Source organism: Bactrocera dorsalis, chromosome 2 (genome assembly GCF_023373825.1).
Source record: "Bactrocera dorsalis isolate Fly_Bdor chromosome 2, ASM2337382v1, whole genome shotgun sequence".
Lineage (NCBI taxonomy): Eukaryota > Metazoa > Arthropoda > Insecta > Diptera > Tephritidae > Bactrocera > Bactrocera dorsalis.
In genome coordinates this window covers 57,932,761-57,951,962 of record NC_064304.1, presented here as the reverse complement: position 1 = coordinate 57,951,962, position 19,202 = coordinate 57,932,761, and the positions used below count along the sequence as shown (strand labels likewise).

The following is a 19,202-nucleotide window of genomic DNA, read 5'->3' as shown; positions in this document are numbered from 1 at the left end:
AAGCGATGGAAAGGCGGAACAAAAAAATATTGTGCGCTGGTCACCCTGGATGTGAAGAATGTCTTTAACTCAGCAAAGTGGGCAAACATAATCAAAGCTCTTTATGACATAAGCACTCCTCAATATCTGATGAAAATTGTCATAAGTTATTTCGAAAACAGGCGACTGTTATTCGATACAGATGAAGGCACCAAGAGCTACTCTATCTCGAGTGGAGTACCGCAAGGCTCGGTACTAGGCCCCCTTTTATGGAACATAATGTACGATGGGGTGCTAAGGAGACACCAACCGAAAGATATTAAATTAGTTGCATACGCAGACGACCTTATTGTGGTAGCAGTTGCTAAACACCTGGATGACCTCCGGAGTAAATGCAACGAGTGCATAAACGGTCTGCGCCAATGGTTCTCCTCAATGAGTTTAGAACTGGCGGAGCAAAAGACTGAAGTCTTGCTCATAAGCACAAGAAAAGTGGAGGAAAGTATATCTCTCACCATAGGGGAGTGCCAGATTCATTCACAGCCACACCTAAAATATTTGGGAGTAATAGTAGACTCAAGGCTTAAATTTAAGGACCACCTAGAATATACTGCAGGTAAAGCGAACAAAATCCTGAATGCCTTATCAAGAATGATGGCAAATAAAGGCTGCGTGCGTTCCAGCCGGCGTTTTTTACTCGCAAAGGTAATGAGATCGGTTGTATTATATGCGGCTCCAATATGGATCCAGGCGCTAGGCATTAAAGCATATGCCAGACAAATAAACACAGTGCACAGGCTGTCGGCACTAAGAGTTATCAGTGCTTTCCGAACAATTTCAAGCGATGCTGCTGAAGTAATAGCCAGTATGATGCCCATTGACATCCAGGGTGACGAATACGAGCGAGTGTATAAATTATCAGAGCCAACTACAGAAGCCAAAAGAAGAGAGAGAGTGAAAAGCGTAACTATATGGCAGCAGCGGTGTCAAACCTCACTCAAAGGACGATGGACCTACAGACTCATAGCGGATGTCCATTCTTGGATCGACAGACGACATGGGGACCTGGATTTCCACCTAACCCAAATATTAAGTGGACATGGATGCTTTAGAAGCTATCTATACAGATTCAAGCACGACATTAGTCCGAATTGTCCGTCGTGTTCAGAGTGCTGTGAAGACTCTGAGCATGTTTTCTTTTATTGTCCGCGCTTTATAAGTGCAAGGGAAAAACTTAAAACTACACTCGGTGGTAGTTTTACGGTGGAAAATTTGACGACACTCATGTGTCAGTCCACTGAGAACTGGAGAGCTGTCAGCGAAGCGGCAGCCTCAATCATGACGAAACTGAGACATATAGACCAGAGTAGGCGTCCGTCAGTCCATGCCATAGAAGAGACTTAAATGTCTTATCACTCCCACGAAGTAATACTTAATCAGGTGGTTCCGTGGGAGAGTCTGGAGTTGGGAGTAGGTTAAGTTTAGCGGATTAAAGTTCCGCACTCCGGCTTTTGATGCTTCCCCCTACTTTAAAAAAAAAAAAAAAAAAAAAAAATGGCAACATTGTTCGAATGAAAACGAGAACAAAACTCTTGCCGCTCGTGGCGAAGTGAGAAGATGTTTCTGCCATTAGCGTTTGTATTCCACGAGTATTTGTGTGCTTAGCCATTCTCAATCAATAATGCCATACCGCGCAAATATATTTTTATTTGATGATTTCTTATATTTTTGAAAATATGTATGTGTTCCCTTTCTATAGCGCGTATTATTATTTTAATACATTTCCAGAGGCAACTTAGATTTTTAAAATTTAACAAAACAATTATAGAAAAAAAACTCAATTCTTTGATTTTGATAAAACAACCAAACTGAAAATATCACAAATCATATATTTATATAAGCATTTTCATGAAATGGAACTGCAATATGTTTAAACACAATATGTAAATATAATGGTCACAAGTATCTTTTCTTTTTTATATATGCAGGTATGCATATGTACGTATAAAAGCCCACAACTTGAGAAAAGTTTGCCGAATTGTAACTAAAATGAATTTTTACAACTGGCATCACCACCATTAACTGATCTATCACATGTACAGTGGTGTAAACAAAATAGGAACAACTATAAGTGTTGTGAAGTTTTAAAATGTGCTGTTTTCTTATTAATTAAAATTGTTTTTAGATACAAGTATAACTTATAAATTTTTTCCTAACAGCGATTAGAATTTCCCACCATGCAAAGGTAAATAAAAACAAATTTTAAGGCGAAACTCTAAACCCTGCAAATTATGTTTACCTCATTTTGTTCACACAACTGTACAATCCCGATATGAAGTAAACTTCGGCTCTTTAATTTGTGCACAATGTCAGTATTGCCGCCAGAGATAAAGACATCCCCAACTCTCCTGTCACTGGAAATGTGAGAGCCGCTCACCTACCGAACTTTGACAGTTGACTGGATTGGGTAGGTGTTGACGTTTGGCAATTGGAATGACTGGAACGGCCAGATTGAAATTATACCAAAAATATATGTGAACGGAGGAATTTGTTGCCGCCGTTCAAAATCGCTAATAAAAATTTAAAACAATGAAAATCAAAGAAAATGCGAAATTTAAATATATTTCATGAAACGTTTTGTAATTTGATGCACAATAGAATTAATTTTCATTACGATTGATTAAAAACATTTATTAATTGAGAACTAACAGGCTTAATTCACCTTATTAAGTATTGAAAGATCGAAAGTCAGTTGTTTTAATATACCATAAAATCATAAAAAAGGAATTAAGTAGTTTCGCCATATATTAAAAGTCCAATATATATTAATTTGCAATCGTAATAAATGTTGGGTATTTTAATTTCAAATGCCCAAAAATTCTTATTTTGTTCGATCTGGCCATAATGGAAAATGTTATAAAAAACGCTTATTTTGAGGCGCTCTCACACTGGAATAAGTTGGGCATCCCATTATCCCTGATTGCCGCAACCACTCTGCGATGAACATTAAATTACGGAGGAATGTAATTGATTTTTTTCGCAACTTGTTATGCCCTTCTCTCCGTAAACTGATATTCCCTTCATCTAGCCCCCGTGCGCACTTTGCTAACTTTGCGGGCTAAAAATGTGCCCATCCCTGCCCTATTTCTTAAAGCCCAAGCTTTTAATTCTATTTTATTTTCTATCACTTTTAAAATTTCAGTATCACTATTATTATTATCACTAACATAGCAATCACTGCAATTTGAAAAAAATCAAGAGAACTTAGTGAACCACATCAGGATCACAATCAAAATTTACATCTTTTTCACAAATTTAGATGCACTTAGATTAAAAGCCTATATTTAGTGCATTTTCTTATATGCACTAAATATATTTTTCTTCGTATTAATTTATTATTTTCTCTACTCATTTGCACAAGCACAAATCTGCACAATTCTTTATCGACGCGTTTTAAACCGATTTTTTTTCTTCGAATTCAGTTTGTCACAACGAGCAAGCAAACGTCAAATTCACGGTATCATGCTGTACGCTTTCACATCCATCGTTTACAATACGCGTTGACAGCTAAAAAATTTGTTTGGCTTCTTTTGTTTTAGGTTTGCTTAACATCTGTTGAGTGCAGAGCTTATAATATGAAACAAACAAAAGACACAACAGTTTGACTTATATGCTGAACACAATGCTCGCGACACGACATAGCAGCACGATAGTAAACTGAAAATGGCGTTGTGAACATCTGTGAGAAGGCAGCAACAAAACAACGACCGGCATGTACACAAGACAACACAGCTCTCCATTTTGCATGTACACAATTTCGTTGTGGCCATACTAATACCTTGCACTTCAATGTAATATTTTGTTGAAAGTGAAATCTTGTATGCAAAAATTAAGTAAATAGGTAAATTTATTTGTTTTAAATTATCAATTATTATTACAAATGATATAATAGAGCTATTTTATGCTTTTATTTGTAAAATAACGTCAAGTTTGTTAGAGCTGTGAATAATTTTACATTTTACATATTAGTGGCATTCCCTCTCTACCTCATCTCTCTATCTTCCATTCTACTGTCAACTCTACTGTCGTCCTACTGTTGTTGGCAAATATAAGAATATATTGAAGTTAGCGCGAAAACGCTACTGCCTTCCTTCCTGTTCCTTCCTCATCGGCAAAATGTGTGAACATTGAAAAACGTTTGAACAATGTTGTCATTGCGCAATACGCATATATGTATAGTTTTGGACACATCTATGTTTTCAATTAAAATTTTTTACAATATAAAATATCAAAACTGAAAACAAACTATTAAAAATAGTTTATATATTTATAAATAATAGCATTCGACTCTGATTTTGAGTTATTTTAAGAAAATTTCAAACACATGGAAAGATTGAATTATAAAAGTTGATAATTATAATTAAATCGATATTGGGAACCCTGCGTTGTGAGAGAGCAAACAGCTGCTACGTTTTGCACAAAAATCCAAATGTCGTGAATTCTCACGTCATCCCACGTCAAAGAGAGAAGGGAGGAGCGTTTTTCACTGTTCAGTTACATTGCGCGCCCATAAGATAGGTTGTGCCATCTGACTCGGGCCACGATTTTACGTTTTAACTGGTTGTGCTATTAGTGACAAGTAAAACAATTAGTTGGTTGATTAACACAATTTTGAGACCAACTTCATTTTGAATATTCACTTCGTTGCTTAAACATGAGTTCGGAAGTTGTTGCTTTACTTATTATAAATGACGCGCTCTTTTTGACAGCCGAAATAAAATGGCGAAATCATTTGAAATCGCACGACCAACCTAAACACTATCCAACTAACACAACCAACTTGACAAAATATCTAAAAATTTTGATTTTCATCCAAACAGTTGACACAAATTATACAACTGTCACATATACGTAACAATCAGTTGTACAATTCGATGAAATTGGTATTGCGTGTATGCCTTCCATAAAAGTATTGGAGTTTCGGTCACGCAAGTTTTGCTATTAATAATAAATAAAAACTAACCACTGCCAAAAACAATTTACTCAAACTAAAAATACTCAGTTTTTTTCGCGTCAAAAACAGTAAACAGTATTATGTACATTCTAGTATATTGTTTACTTTCCTTATGATATTTACTAAGTTAAACTCGTGTAATATATATAAGTCTTGAATTGCGCTGTAATAAACACTTTAATATTGATATAATTATTGTTTACTTATTTTTGACGCCCACAGTATATATAAATGTTAATATTTAAAAGTTAATCTAAAACAATTACTAAAAATTTTTAAAAATTATTGTAAGGAAAATTCTATTTGTAATGTGCATATATATAAATGGTAATATTTAGAAGCTAAACCTAAACAATTTCTGAAAATTTTTAACAATAGAAAAGAAAAATATAACTGTTATGATATAAATGTAAACTTAAAAAAAATTTAATTAACAGATAAAATAAAACTTAAAATTTTTTCATTTATAAGAAAAATGATGATTGTTACGATAGGCATTGATAACCGTTGATTAACCAAACGGCAATATTACGATTCTTAGGAGATATTTCTGTTTAAAGTTCAAAAATTTGTAAAAACAATGCTCGTTATTTCACTATGTTTAACCCACTTTTCACACATTTTTCAATTAATATATATTTAATTACACTATACACATTCAAATATATCAAAAATTTACACTAATTGTGTATTTTTTAAGAAAATAACTACATTTTAAAAACTATTGTGACGATTTTACTGCTTGCTAGTTTACTTTGTTAGGTTCGTATCTCTGGATTGACAAATAAAATCAACACTGTTTAATTTAATTCAACAACTCTTTATTTCACAACTCGTCTACACTATAGCAGTTTACTCTTAGCACTGATTGATTACGTTGGCGCTGCCACGGCTTATATAGCCACGCACTTCTCGCTGATGCCGACGTGTCCTTCTAGAATATCGCGTCTGGAAATTACCAGAACATACGGCTATACGGCGCCAGACGCAAGCAGACAGTCGCGGCGCCAGACTCAGCAATTGTTTAACTAGACAAGCAGACAGTGCGGCGCCAGATGTCTATTGTTTCGACAAGCAGACAGCCGTGGCGCCAGATGTCTACAACAAGACAAATGCTATTCCATATACCCACAGCTATTGTTCATAATCAGGGATGCATATAGTAATACAAATACAACTTAATACTACTTTTTGTAACACTGCCCTCCACTAAAGCCTAATCGTCCCGATTAGGCACAAATCCTCTTGAACCAAATGGGGCGAGCCTCTCCAAATGTACTACTTTCATTTTACATCGTGCTTTCCCATTTCTTTGTATGCGGTATACCACGTCATTAAGTCGTTTCATCACCATATAGGGTCCTTCCCAGGCTGTCTGCAGTTTCGGGGACAAGCCTTTCTTTCGAAGTGGGTTGTACAACAGGACCAGATCACCTTCTTCAAAACCTTTTGAATTTGCCGCTTGATCGAACCGGTCCTTCATCTTATTGCTCATCAGATGCGTATGCTGTCTTACCATTAGATGCAATTCATTCATTTCTTCCTTTAAGGCAGAACAATAATCTCCATCATTTCTTACAGCTGTAGGATTCGTTCCAAACTTAAGATCAGCAGGGAGTCGCAGATCAGATCCGAAAATAATCTTTGCTGGCGTGTAACCAGTTGTCTCGTGCTTCGCTGAACGATACGCCAGCAGGAACATCTGGATGCACTTGTCCCAATTCCGTTGATCTTTATCGACGATTTTCCGCAGATGTTCTTCGAGCGTTCGATTGAATCTCTCTACCATCCCATCTGATTGTGGGTGTAACGCTGTTGTCCGTGTCTTGTGGATGCCCAATAATGTACAGACTTCTTGGAAAATGGAAGATTCGAAATTCCTGCCTTGATCTGAGTGTAATTCGACGGGCACTCCGAACCTTGTTATCCAATTTTCTACAAACGCTTCGGCTACTGTCTTCGCTTCCTGGTTTGGTAAGGCATATACTTCTGGCCATTTACTGAAATAGTCCATGACAACCAGTAGATATTTGTTTCCGGCCGTACTGGTTGGGAACGGACCTGCAATATCCATTGCGACTCGTTCAAATGGTGATCCCACGTTGTACTGTTGTAGCCTACCGCGACTTTTGGCTTTAGGACCTTTAGCTGCCATGCACTCTACGCAATTACTTATCCATTCTGCTATGGAATCTCGACAACCGATCCAGTAGAACCGTTGTTTAATCTTCTCTATAGTTTTTGTTATTCCAAGGTGCCCTCCACTAGGTCCATTGTGATATTCTTTCAATACTTTTGGGATCATGGACTTCGGTACTATGATCAGCAGACGAGAATGTTTGCCATCTTCGCTTTCCCAGGTACGATGAAGGTATCCATTAACGAGGTTTATGCTGTTCCATTGGGCCCAATATGCTTTTGCAGTTGGACTCTCGCTACTTATTTGTTCCTTTGGTGGTCGTACCCCATTTTCTTTGGCCATTACCAGCTTTGCAAGATCAGGGTCCTCCAGCTGATTGATTCTGATGCGGTGAGGAGTCCAATCATCTTCAGGTTCTATATTCAGTAATCGCACGTCGATTATACCTTCTTTTCCTTCTGATTTGGAGCAATGTTTACATTCCAGTGGACAAGGGCGACGTGATAATGCATCCGCATTTTTGTGGTGAGTCCCCTTTCGATGTTCCGTTTCGAAGTCGTAATTCTGTAATCTTTCGATCCATCGTGCAATTTGGCCTTCCGGATTCTTAAACTGTAATAACCATTTTAATGCTGCATGATCAGTCCTCAGCAAGAATCGTTGTCCATACAAATACTTGTGGAAATGTTTTACACATTCCACCACAGCTAGTAGTTCTTTTCGCGTCACACAGTAGTTTTTCTCTGGTTTCCCGAGCACTCTGCTGTAATACCCAATTACTCTTTCTTGTCCGTCGATGAGCTGAGACAGGACACCTCCAATTCCATAAGCGCTCGCATCTGTATCCAGGATGAATTTCTTTCCAGGTATTGGATAAGCTAACATCGGCGCCGTACAAAGTAGTTCCTTAAGCTGGTCAAACGCTTTTTCTTGTTCCAACTGCCATACAAACGGGCGATTCTTCTTTGTTAAATCATGTAAACTTCTAGCCACGTTCGCAAATCCAGGTACGAAACGGCGGTAATACGTGCATAAGCCGAGGAAGCTGCGGAGTTCATGAATGTTGGTGGGTCGAGGCCAATCTTTCACTGCTTTTATTTTTCCTTCCTCGGTGTGAATTCCCTCAGTTGACACTTTATGTCCGAGATATGTGACCTGCTTCTTCCATAATGAACACTTTTTGGGATTCAAGCGTAATCCGGCTGATGCTATTCGCTGAAAGACTTCCTCTAGATTTTTCAGATGATCATCAAAACTTTTTCCCATGATGATAATGTCATCAAGATACACCAAACATGTCTTCCAGTTGAGTCCTTTTAACACATGTTCCATCAGTCGCTCGAACGTTGCAGGCGCATTACATAACCCAAATGGCATCACAGAGAATTCCCATAACCCGTCGCCCATACTGAAAGCGGTCTTTTCACGGTCACATTCATCGATCTCGACTTGCCAATATCCACTTTGTAGATCTAATGTAGAAAACCATTTCGCTCCAGACAAGGTGTCTAATGTATCGTCGATTCTTGGTAGAGGATAACTGTCTTTCTTTGTGACGTCATTCAACTTCCTATAATCTACGCAGAAACGGGTGCTACCATCTTTCTTTTTAACTAAGACGATAGGTGCGCTCCATGGACTTATTGAAGGTTCGATTACACCGTTTTTGTGCATGTCTTCAATAATTTTGTTAGCATCCTCACGTTTTGCTAGTGGAACCCTACGCGGAGCTTGTCGGATTGGTTTAGCGTCTCCAGTATTTATGCGATGTTTGACAATGCCGGTTCTTCCTGTGTTTCCTTCGTTTGCAAATATGGATGCGTATTTTTCTAATAGTTTTTCTGCTTTTAATTTTTCATTTCCATGCAGTTCGTTCAGCAAATTATTTAGGAGTGTAGGACTTATCTGCTGTGGCTCAATAGTAGGCTTCTGTTCTGACCGTTCGCATCGTGCTATTGCACTTATATTCTGGCACTGTCCAATTACGGCTCCTTTTTTTTCAGACTTATAGGCGTGTTGAATTCATTCACTACTCTGACCGGAATGGTGGCGTCTTCTCTAGTTTTCACAAGCGTTCTTCCTACCAATATGGGTGTATCTATTTTTGTTGGTTCCACAATCCACAACTCTTCAGTCCCACCTCCTCCATTCACTTTAGCCCATACAATCGCCTCAGATTTTGGTGGAATACTCTGATTATCATCAACAATCACTCTCTTACTTTTAACGTTGGTCACATATCCGGTGTTTATAGGCATCTCCATGTTCTGGCAAAACAGCATTTGCTTGTTTAAATCCAAAGTAACCCCGTGATCAATCATGAAATCTACTCCCATTATAATTTCATCCGTGATTTCTGCTACGATGAAGGTGTGATTAACTTCCAGGGTACCAATCATCACTTTGCAAAACACTTTTCCCGCGACAGCTGCTTCCTCCCCGGTGGCCGTTCGAAGCTTGCAACCGACTAATGGTTCAACCGTTCCTCTTACCACATCCGGTCGGATAATTGAATGTGTGGCACCAGTATCCAAAGTAAGCGTTGACAGTCGTCCATTTACGATGCCGTTGATAGTAAGATTGTTGTCATGGCGACCTATTTATGATATCGAGATGGCGGGGCAAATAGTTGTGGGAACCAGCTCACGCCCCTTTGAACTGTTCCGTTTTAGTTTAACGACTTGCGAGATGTGGATGCTCCGTCCTCGTTATCTGTTGGTTGTTTCCGTTTTGATGGGTTTACTTTTATATTGCAATTTCGGGCAAAGTGACCCGCTTTTCCACAGTTGAAACATCTTCCTGTTGTATTTACTCGCGGTGCAGCAATTGTCTTCAGAGTCTTCAATATTTCTTCCATCAGCGCCGGTTGTTCCATTTCAACTCTTTGTACTTTGTGTGCTGGTTTACTTAGTAGGGAAGCTGTTTCCTGTGTGAGGGCGTGCGAAACCGTTTCAGCAAACGTTCTTTTTGGCAATGCATATGTGGCGCGTTTGATGTCCACATCACGAATTCCATTTATGAAACATTGAATTTTTACCCTCTCAATGTAATCCACAGGTGCATCTGCATTTGCCAAATGAGCCAGTCGTTCGATTTCAGTTGCGAACTCTTGCAATGACTCGTTCATCTTCTGACCCCTATTTTGCAGTTCGATCTGGTATATTTGTTTCCGGTGCTCACTACCATATCGTCTTTCTATCGCACTCATCAATGCCTCATAGTTGTCCCGTTCACAGTCTGGAATAGTCTGAAGGATTTCTGAGGCAGGTCCTTTCAATGATACAAACAAGGACGCCACTTTGTCCGCTGCATTCCAGTTATTGGCCAATGCTGTCTTTTCAAACTGAAGTTTGAAAATTTGAAATGGAATACTTCCATCGAATGTGGGTGCCTTCAATCTTGGATTATTTGTTGATGGTGCAGGGCCATGCAGTTGCAGTTCTCGCATCCGATTACTCAAATGAAGAACTTCTGATTTCAAATTTTCTTCGTCATTTTTTAACGTGCTTAATTCGTCTTCCAATTTTGAAACTTTCTGTTGCACTTGTGTATTACTTTCTGTAATCTGTTGTACCAAACGCTTTTCTAACTGCGTATTATTTTCAGTCATTTGTTGTGTAAGGCGAGACTCTAACTGTGATGTATTTTCAGCTATTTGCGTCATTTGCTGTGCCAGACGATTTCCTGTTTGCACTGCATTTTCTGCATTTTCAGCTATTTGCATCATTTGCTGTGCCAGACGATTTTCTGTTTGCATTGCATTTTCTGCTATTTGCTTAATAGCCACTAATAGCATGTTAGTGTCTACGCTTGATGATGTTCGTTGTTCTTCTAATTTTTCTTCTACCTTTGTAGAAGTTCCTGGCCCATCAAATTCGAACTCGTCCACATTAATTCCATCCGCTTCCATTGCTTCACGTAGTCGTGCCTGCAGATCCGCCTTTTGCCCGCTTATCGGCAAATTACGCTCCTCCAGTTCCTTTTTTAATTGCTGAATTCTCAATTCTCCGAATTTAACCATCTTGAATTTGGATTATTTGACAATCCCACTTCTGACACCAATTGTTACGATTTTACTGCTTGCTAGTTTACTTTGTTAGGTTCGTATCTCTGGATTGACAAATAAAATCAACACTGTTTAATTTAATTCAACAACTCTTTATTTCACAACTCGTCTACACTATAGCAGTTTACTCTTAGCACTGATTGATTACGTTGGCGCTGCCACGGCTTATATAGCCACGCACTTCTCGCTGATGCCGACGTGTCCTTCTAGAATATCGCGTCTGGAAATTACCAGAACATACGGCTATACGGCGCCAGACGCAAGCAGACAGTCGCGGCGCCAGACTCAGCAATTGTTTAACTAGACAAGCAGACAGTGCGGCGCCAGATGTCTATTGTTTCGACAAGCAGACAGCCGTGGCGCCAGATGTCTACAACAAGACAAATGCTATTCCATATACCCACAGCTATTGTTCATAATCAGGGATGCATATAGTAATACAAATACAACTTAATACTACTTTTTGTAACACTATTTTGCAGATTCAAACTTTCAAGAGATTTATGTGTTTACATTGATGACAAATAGCAGTGTTGTCATACTTTGTTTCCTGCAAATGTAATCATAAATTTTTCTGTTTCATATTTAGAGATATTAATGATTCAAAATGAACTATTGTTTCTAATATTTATATGAATTATATAACATATATTATTTAAAAAAATATAGAAAAATATTATTATACAACAGTAAGTAGTTCGACACAAAAGAACTATGAACCCCCCGGTGTTGGACCGACCAGGGTTATTTTTTTTTTTGAAGCGCGGCCGAAGGCCGCCAGTGCAGAAAGTAGTTCGACACAAAGGAACTATGAACACCCCATTTTCTCTATATATATTAAACAGAAAATGGTTTAGTAATTTTTTCAAAACACAATATATGGCAACACTAGTATTTGTCATGTCCTATAAATAAAAATATAATGAGAGTGAATTGCATATAAAATTGTGAAACTTTAAATACAAATATCGGTAAAGGTTCAGGAGAGCGGCTTTTCCGAAAACGTGCACCAATTTTCAATTTTCTTTCTGCAATAACAAGGAATTATAAATTTTCCTATTATGTATTTCTCATTTTTACTAATTCTCGATCAGTCTAGTATATTTAGAATATCGATATTTTAATTTATTTTTATTCTTCCAATTATTATTATTTTGCTATTATGTATTTCTCATTTTTACCAATTCTCTTTCAGACTCGTATATTGAGAGTATCGATAATTCGAAAACGATCAGTGCATGAAGTGGCCATTCGCATTTACAACTGCTGTGCCAAAATTTCGAACATAACCTTGCCATTTTCGTTGAAGTGAAGTGAATGTGAAGTTTTTCTTATTTTTATAAAAATAACATAAAAACCAATTTCTCTCATTGATTAACTAAACAACATCAATAATTACGTGTATATAACTTATAGAAAGTATAATTTTAACATCCAAAGACGTGTAAAGTGCAAAGGTGAATTTTTGATTTCGGGAAATACGATGTTTTTCTATTAAAACAAAGAAAATATTGTTTTTAAAAGCACGCCCCTAACATATTCATAAAGTAGAACTAAAAACGAGTATTTTAACACATTTCCCGTGAAAATTGGTGCACGTTTTCGGAAAAGCCGCTCTGCTGAACATTTACCAAAAATAGATAACGCGCGATATATATTCGTAAATTTCCCGTGAAAATTGGTGCATGTTTTCGGAGAAGGCGCTCTGCTGAACCTTTACCATATTTTTTACTCCAGAGATCATCCTCTTTCAGAATATACCCTCAAATCGCGGCGCCAAAAGAATCGTAATCGTGCCAACCTAACAAATAAACCGTTGCAGGTGGTGGGATGATCATTGCACCATTTATCTGTGACCAATGAATAACGAATCGACCGGCTTTCCTTAACTCACAGATGACCATAACAAAAACGAAACAAATTATTTTCAATAAAAGATGGCTAGCCAAATAAATAGCCAATGAAATGAGCGCTGTTTACCGAAGAGTAAAAGGTGGTTGCAATTGGAGCAAGAAAATATATGTAGCATTTTCGCAAAATCAATGAAAGAGAGCAAGTAAGCTATTCACACCGACGTGTAGAGAAAGAGGAGAAATAGTTACTTTTTCCCGAGGATAAAACCAAAGTAACCTGTCGGATAATGAATGCACTAATTACTGATAACCTATGGGTGACCGGTTACCTAACTTTTACCCGTCTTGCAGAATTCGTTAATTTTATTTTTTTTTTTTTAAATTTGAGAATGTGATGGTATGCAGACTCTCCGACTGAAGTTTAATTTACAATATTTCCTACTTAGATATTTAAATAGTTGTTACTTAACACCCAGTTAAACCTGTATTGAGTATTAATTCGCACGAAAGTCTATTGTACGTCATTACTACTGGCACGATTCCGATTACTTTGGCGGAGGAGTAAAAAAAACGAATTTCCGTATAAATAGGGTATGTACGGATAGGGGAGCTCCTCCAGAGAAGGAATATCCAAAAATAATATAAAAATAACTAATATTTTTAAAATATTCACGTTTAAAAATTCAAAAATTTGCACTAGGAACACATGTTATTTCTCCATGTTTCACTAAGTTTTCACGTTTTTTACTAAGTATATTCAAATGTACACTCTAAGCATTGAAATAAGCTCACATTTCACATTTATTTTGTGATTTTTCAACTAAATTTAGTAATTTAAAAATCATTTGTCAAATTTATGGCTGAAAAGTTTAGAGTGCTTACCCTGCAAGACGGGTAGCTGTTAGCGAACGTGTAAGCGGTTTGTTATTGTTCACTTTTGCATTCGGTAAAATATTTGTTACTTTTGTTCAGAGAGGGAGAAAAAGGTAACACATAGCTATTTGATGTTCAATGGTTATCTCGCTCTAACCAATGGCAAATATCGCATGCTGCCTTGTTCTAACAGAATACACACATTTGTTAGAAATCTCTTCACAGTATGTTATTTTGTTAGCGCATAGCTTACCTATGTGTTATGGATAACAAAAAGTATTTGTTACCCGAATATCTGTTAGTGTTATTATTTTGGTTATCAGTTTGTTACCTTTAAGATATAAGCATGTTAGCAAGAACAAGCAATAACAACCCTATTTGTTACTCATTTGTTATTTCTAGCAAATTTAATTCTTTTAAATAAAAATCAGTTTTTTTTATTATTATTTAATAATAAAAATTTACTTAAACAAAAGATTAAGGTTATTTCGGTATAAAAATTAAAATTATATTTCATATTTTTAAAAGTGATATTAGAAACATCAACTTAAAACTAATATGTACAACTTAGAACTAATGTTCTACTAAAAACTAATATTTACAACTTAAAGCTAAGCGGTGTCTACGCCAGTAAAGAAGAATTAATAATAAGAAAACATATATTAATTTAGCCTTAAGTTTGGTTAAAAAAAATTGTGGCTTAAGGTCACAAATCTCCAGAGCTCCCCACAGATAGTGTTTTTGATCTTGTCAGGAAATATTTCTAAAATGAAAAGTTATAAGTTAAGGAATTGAAATATATATCAGTAAAAAGACCTACCAAAAACAAACGCTACGCACTTTAGCTTTAGTAGGGATTCCTTCTCCTTGCGCCCCTCTAAAATGTAGTGGTATATTATATCGTCAGAAAACATACTGTCCACAATGCCTTTTGCGCCCTTTGATTTCAATATTAGCCGCATCTGTAAAAAAACAAATAACACTAAATTAAAATACAATCGCATAATATTTAAAAACGAAATATTTACCATAGCATCCGTACTTTCCATTTGTGAAAGATTGTCTTCCACGAAGCGCACGTGCGTTCCGGCGATAGTGACGGTACAACAATTTGTGATGATTCAATTCAATGCTTATCTTTTTTCCAAGCTTTTTCGTTTTCTCTATATAAAAGAAATTAATAATATATATATATGTATATAATAGAAATTAATTATAAAATATTAAATTCTCAAGCAATGAATTTACCGCATGGTATAGAGGAGTAGGGAAAGTCCCATTCACCATAGAAAAAGAGCCATTCACAGTACTTAAGCTACCCCTCAAGTGTACTTTTACAATAACAACATCATGGCCACCTCTGGTGAATAAGGGTGGCGAGAGGTTAAAACGGGTTGCAGAAAGCGAAAATGCTATAATATTAAATTATAAATTTATAGTACTATATTTGTACATTTATAAATACTATTTTCAATTTTTGTTATAGAGTAAAGATTTTAGCTGTTATAACAAAAATTAATTATACCTTCATGATATAGATAAATATGCTATATATTTTTAAGCGTTTTAGTTAACTTATTCATGGACAAAATGGAAATTATATTTGATAATGAATGGACCATAAGAGATAACTGTTGTGAAAATTTTGATATTACGTACCATAACAATTCGTCTGAACAGTAAAACACATTTTTTATTGTAAGATAAATCAAGAGATAATTATAATAGCCATGTTTTCTATATTTTAATTATAAATTTTTGTAATCACAAACTACGTACACGTTTTAAATGTCAGAATTTAGCTATACGCCGGCGATCAGGAATCCTACTCATTCCCAAATGGAGTGTTTGATTATCCCAACAGATTTACCACACTATTTTTTAGTTCTAAGCTAAAGGTTGGTACGCAGCTCTCAAGTAATTGCTCAAGAACAAAAATACATTATTTCTCAAGTAATTTTGACAGCTGGTTACGCATTGTGAATGATCCACATTAGAAGAGCAAGAGAGAATAAACAAAGTAAACAAACTTTGTGCGTATGTATGCATGTATGTATGTGTATGGTAACACAAATATTTTCATTGAGATTTAAGGAATGTTGTTGTTGATTGGTTGGTTTTATACAACATTTCAAAATGGAATATACTTTATAATAATGATTTCAACTAATTTAGGATGAATTTGACGATTATTTCGAGTTTCCTTCAAGAAACAATTGTTGATTTGATGTTTCTTCGCAAAACCAGGTTTGCCATATTCACATTTTATTGAAAAAAAGTATTAAAAATTAGTACTAGATTTCTTGAGAGCTGCGTACTAGCACAAGTAACTTTATCGCAGGAACGTTTCTGGACCGTTTCTTAAGCGTTTTTTTATATGGAGTTTTTACGTTTCTTGAGAGCTGCGTACTAAGCTTAAGTTTTTAAATAAAAAGGATTCTTAAAGAAATTATTTTTTGAATTTGCAATATCTATATAGTAGTAAAAAGTAGTTTAAATTAGCTCACGCAACACTATTTTGCCATGCTCAGTAGTGATACCGGCATAGTATTTAAAAAAATAAATGATTGTTCGAAATATATTCCGTTTGAAGTTATTCAAATCGATAATAACTTGTTTGGCCCAATTAAAAATACAACCCAAATTCCTTAACTTTTAATAGCGGCTCATTATTAGTCAAATTACATTTATTTGTTTTTTAAAGTTTAAATATCAATATTAGCCAAATTACATTTATTTGTTTTTTTAAGTTTAAATATCAACTTCCACACCATTCATAATCGCCCATAATTCACTAGATGTAAAGACGAATTGTAATTCGCGTAGATGCAAATGTTTCTTTTTCAAATCGCTGCTTAGTCACCAAGGCTGCCATCTTTCATTTGATGAGTGTTGTTTATTATTTGCGTAGTTCATCCCGATGTTCTATCGGTTTTGGTGGAGCTGGTTCCCCCCACTCCCCAATTCGGCATCATAATATTGCGCAGCACGGTATGGTCATAATTCTCATGGTACTTGCTCTTCCATTGATTGTAGACGAAAATTCTTCAACCACGGTATGTTGGAGGGAATGACATCGGTAATACACTCGTGAACTTGGCTTTCAATAAGAAGGTAGGATCACAACACATGTCTTAATGACGGTATCCCCACCATTTTTCATCTTTGCGCATAACACGATGAAACCAGTCAATTAATTCGCTCAACTGGTAACGCTTTGGTCTGCAAGGTGGGTGTTTAGCTATTAGAAAGTATGTAAATTCAATTTTGCTCAAAACCTACCCAACAGCCTGATAAACCTGACCAGCAGTACCGGGATTCTAAGCGCAATTTACAATAGGTTATGCAACATCCGAATGTGCTCACCGTAGTATTTGCTCTTCAAAAAGTTGCTTCCACCCTCAAGCACAAAGCTCATTGGTTTGGGACTAGCGTTCTACACTAGCTCCTTTGCTGATTCTATAAAGAATTTAAAAAATACATGGTAAATCTTTTGATATAAAGTTTAATTTAAGCTTACCTAGCAATGCGATCTCTTACACGAGAACGCCATTGAATTTAAAATTTTGTCTCGAATTCACGACCAACTAATTTGATAACTACATTTGAGTATCTCTTAAATCATAAAATTGTAAGAGCACCAGACCCATTACGCAGCAATATTAACGTGGCCATGTTTGGTTATTTCGTACTTTTATTGGAATAAAATCGCAGCCGATCTGATGTTTATCGTCCCATGAAAATTGTAAACACTTTTTATAGATTAAAATAACTAAATAAACCATAGCAAAGGATTTAACCATGAAATAAACTAAAACAAATTGTCTTTGCAAAAACCTTCGTTACGATGGCAAAAATGTAAATATGGCTGTGAATGAGCATAATCTAGACCCCACTATTCCGCATGGTTGCTTATTTGTTCGTAACATTTTTCTGTGGTGAACATTTATTGACTTACCACAGTTAAAAAGAGGCATAAATAAAAAACTTAATTTTTCATGTATTTGCTCATATTGTTCTCATCTTTAAGAATATATATTAAAATAAAACAATTTTCTTTTGAAAATATATTAAACGTTTACATATAACCAATATTTTTGGGACAACTTTTCCATAAATTTTAAGAAAATAACACAATGCAACCATTTTCCGGTTAAAAGTCGGCCATCTTGGATTCAAATAGAAACTCAACCCCGGACTACACTTGGCGTTTCTACAGTGGCACCTCTCAGCTGTGCCTTTGTTTACATAGCATCAGCTGATAGTGACCTTACTCCTCCTCTACCTTGATTTACCGCTTTAAAATCCAAAATAAACTGCGCTTTTCGTTTTCTTCTTCTTGAAAAGTTGGGTATTCGTTTTCCTATTTCAAAGAGTTAACATTGTAATATTGTTACGAATTTACTCTTTGCTAGTTCACTTTGTTAGGTTCGTATCTCTGGATTGACAAATAAAATCAACACTGTTTAATTTAATTCGACAACTCTTTATTTCACAACTCGTCTACACTATAGCAGTTTACTCTTAGCACTGATTGATTACGTTGGCGCTGCCACGGCTTATATAGCCACGCACTTCTCGCTGATGCCGACGTGTCCTTCTAGAATATCGCGTCTGGAAATTACCAGAACATACGGCTATACGGCGCCAGACGCAAGCAGACAGTCGCGGCGCCAGACTCAGCAATTGTTTAACTAGACGAGCAGACAGTGTGGCGCCAGATGTCTACAACAAGACAAATGCTATTCCATATACCTACAGCTATTGTTCATAATCAGGGATGCATATAGTAATACAAATATAACTTAATACTACTTTTTGTAACACTGCCCTCCACTAAAGCCTAATCGTCCCGATTAGGCACAAATCCTCTTGAACCAAATGGGGCGAGCCTCTCCAAATGTACTACTTTCATTTTACATCGTGCTTTTCCATTTCTTTGTATGCGGTATACCACGTCATTAAGTCGTTTCGTCACCATATAGGGTCCTTCCCAGGCTGTCTGCAGTTTCGGGGACAAGCCTTTCTTTCGAAGTGGATTGTACAACAGGACCAGATCACCTTCTTCAAAACCTTTTGAATTTGCCGCTTGATCGAACCGGTCCTTCATCTTATTGCTCATCAGATGCGTATGCTGTCTTACCATTAGATGCAATTCATTCATTTCTTCCTTTAAGGCAGAACAATAATCTACATCATTTCTTACAGCTGTAGGATTCGTTCCAAACTTAAGATCAGCAGGGAGTCGCAGATCAGATCCGAAAATAATCTTTGCCG

General features: G+C 36.4%; 1 long non-coding RNA gene across 1 annotated transcript; it reads right to left on the bottom strand.

Annotated features, from left to right (window-relative positions):
* Positions 1-14,418: 14,418 nt before the first annotated feature.
* On the bottom strand, positions 14,419-19,093 carry LOC125776387 (uncharacterized). Its single transcript, XR_007421657.1, has 6 exons — positions 17,446-19,093; positions 17,208-17,384; positions 15,585-17,147; positions 14,954-15,337; positions 14,746-14,887; positions 14,419-14,688 (listed from the first exon to the last, which is right to left on the bottom strand). It is a non-coding gene; the product is annotated as an uncharacterized LOC125776387 (long non-coding RNA).
* Positions 19,094-19,202: the final 109 nt, after the last annotated feature.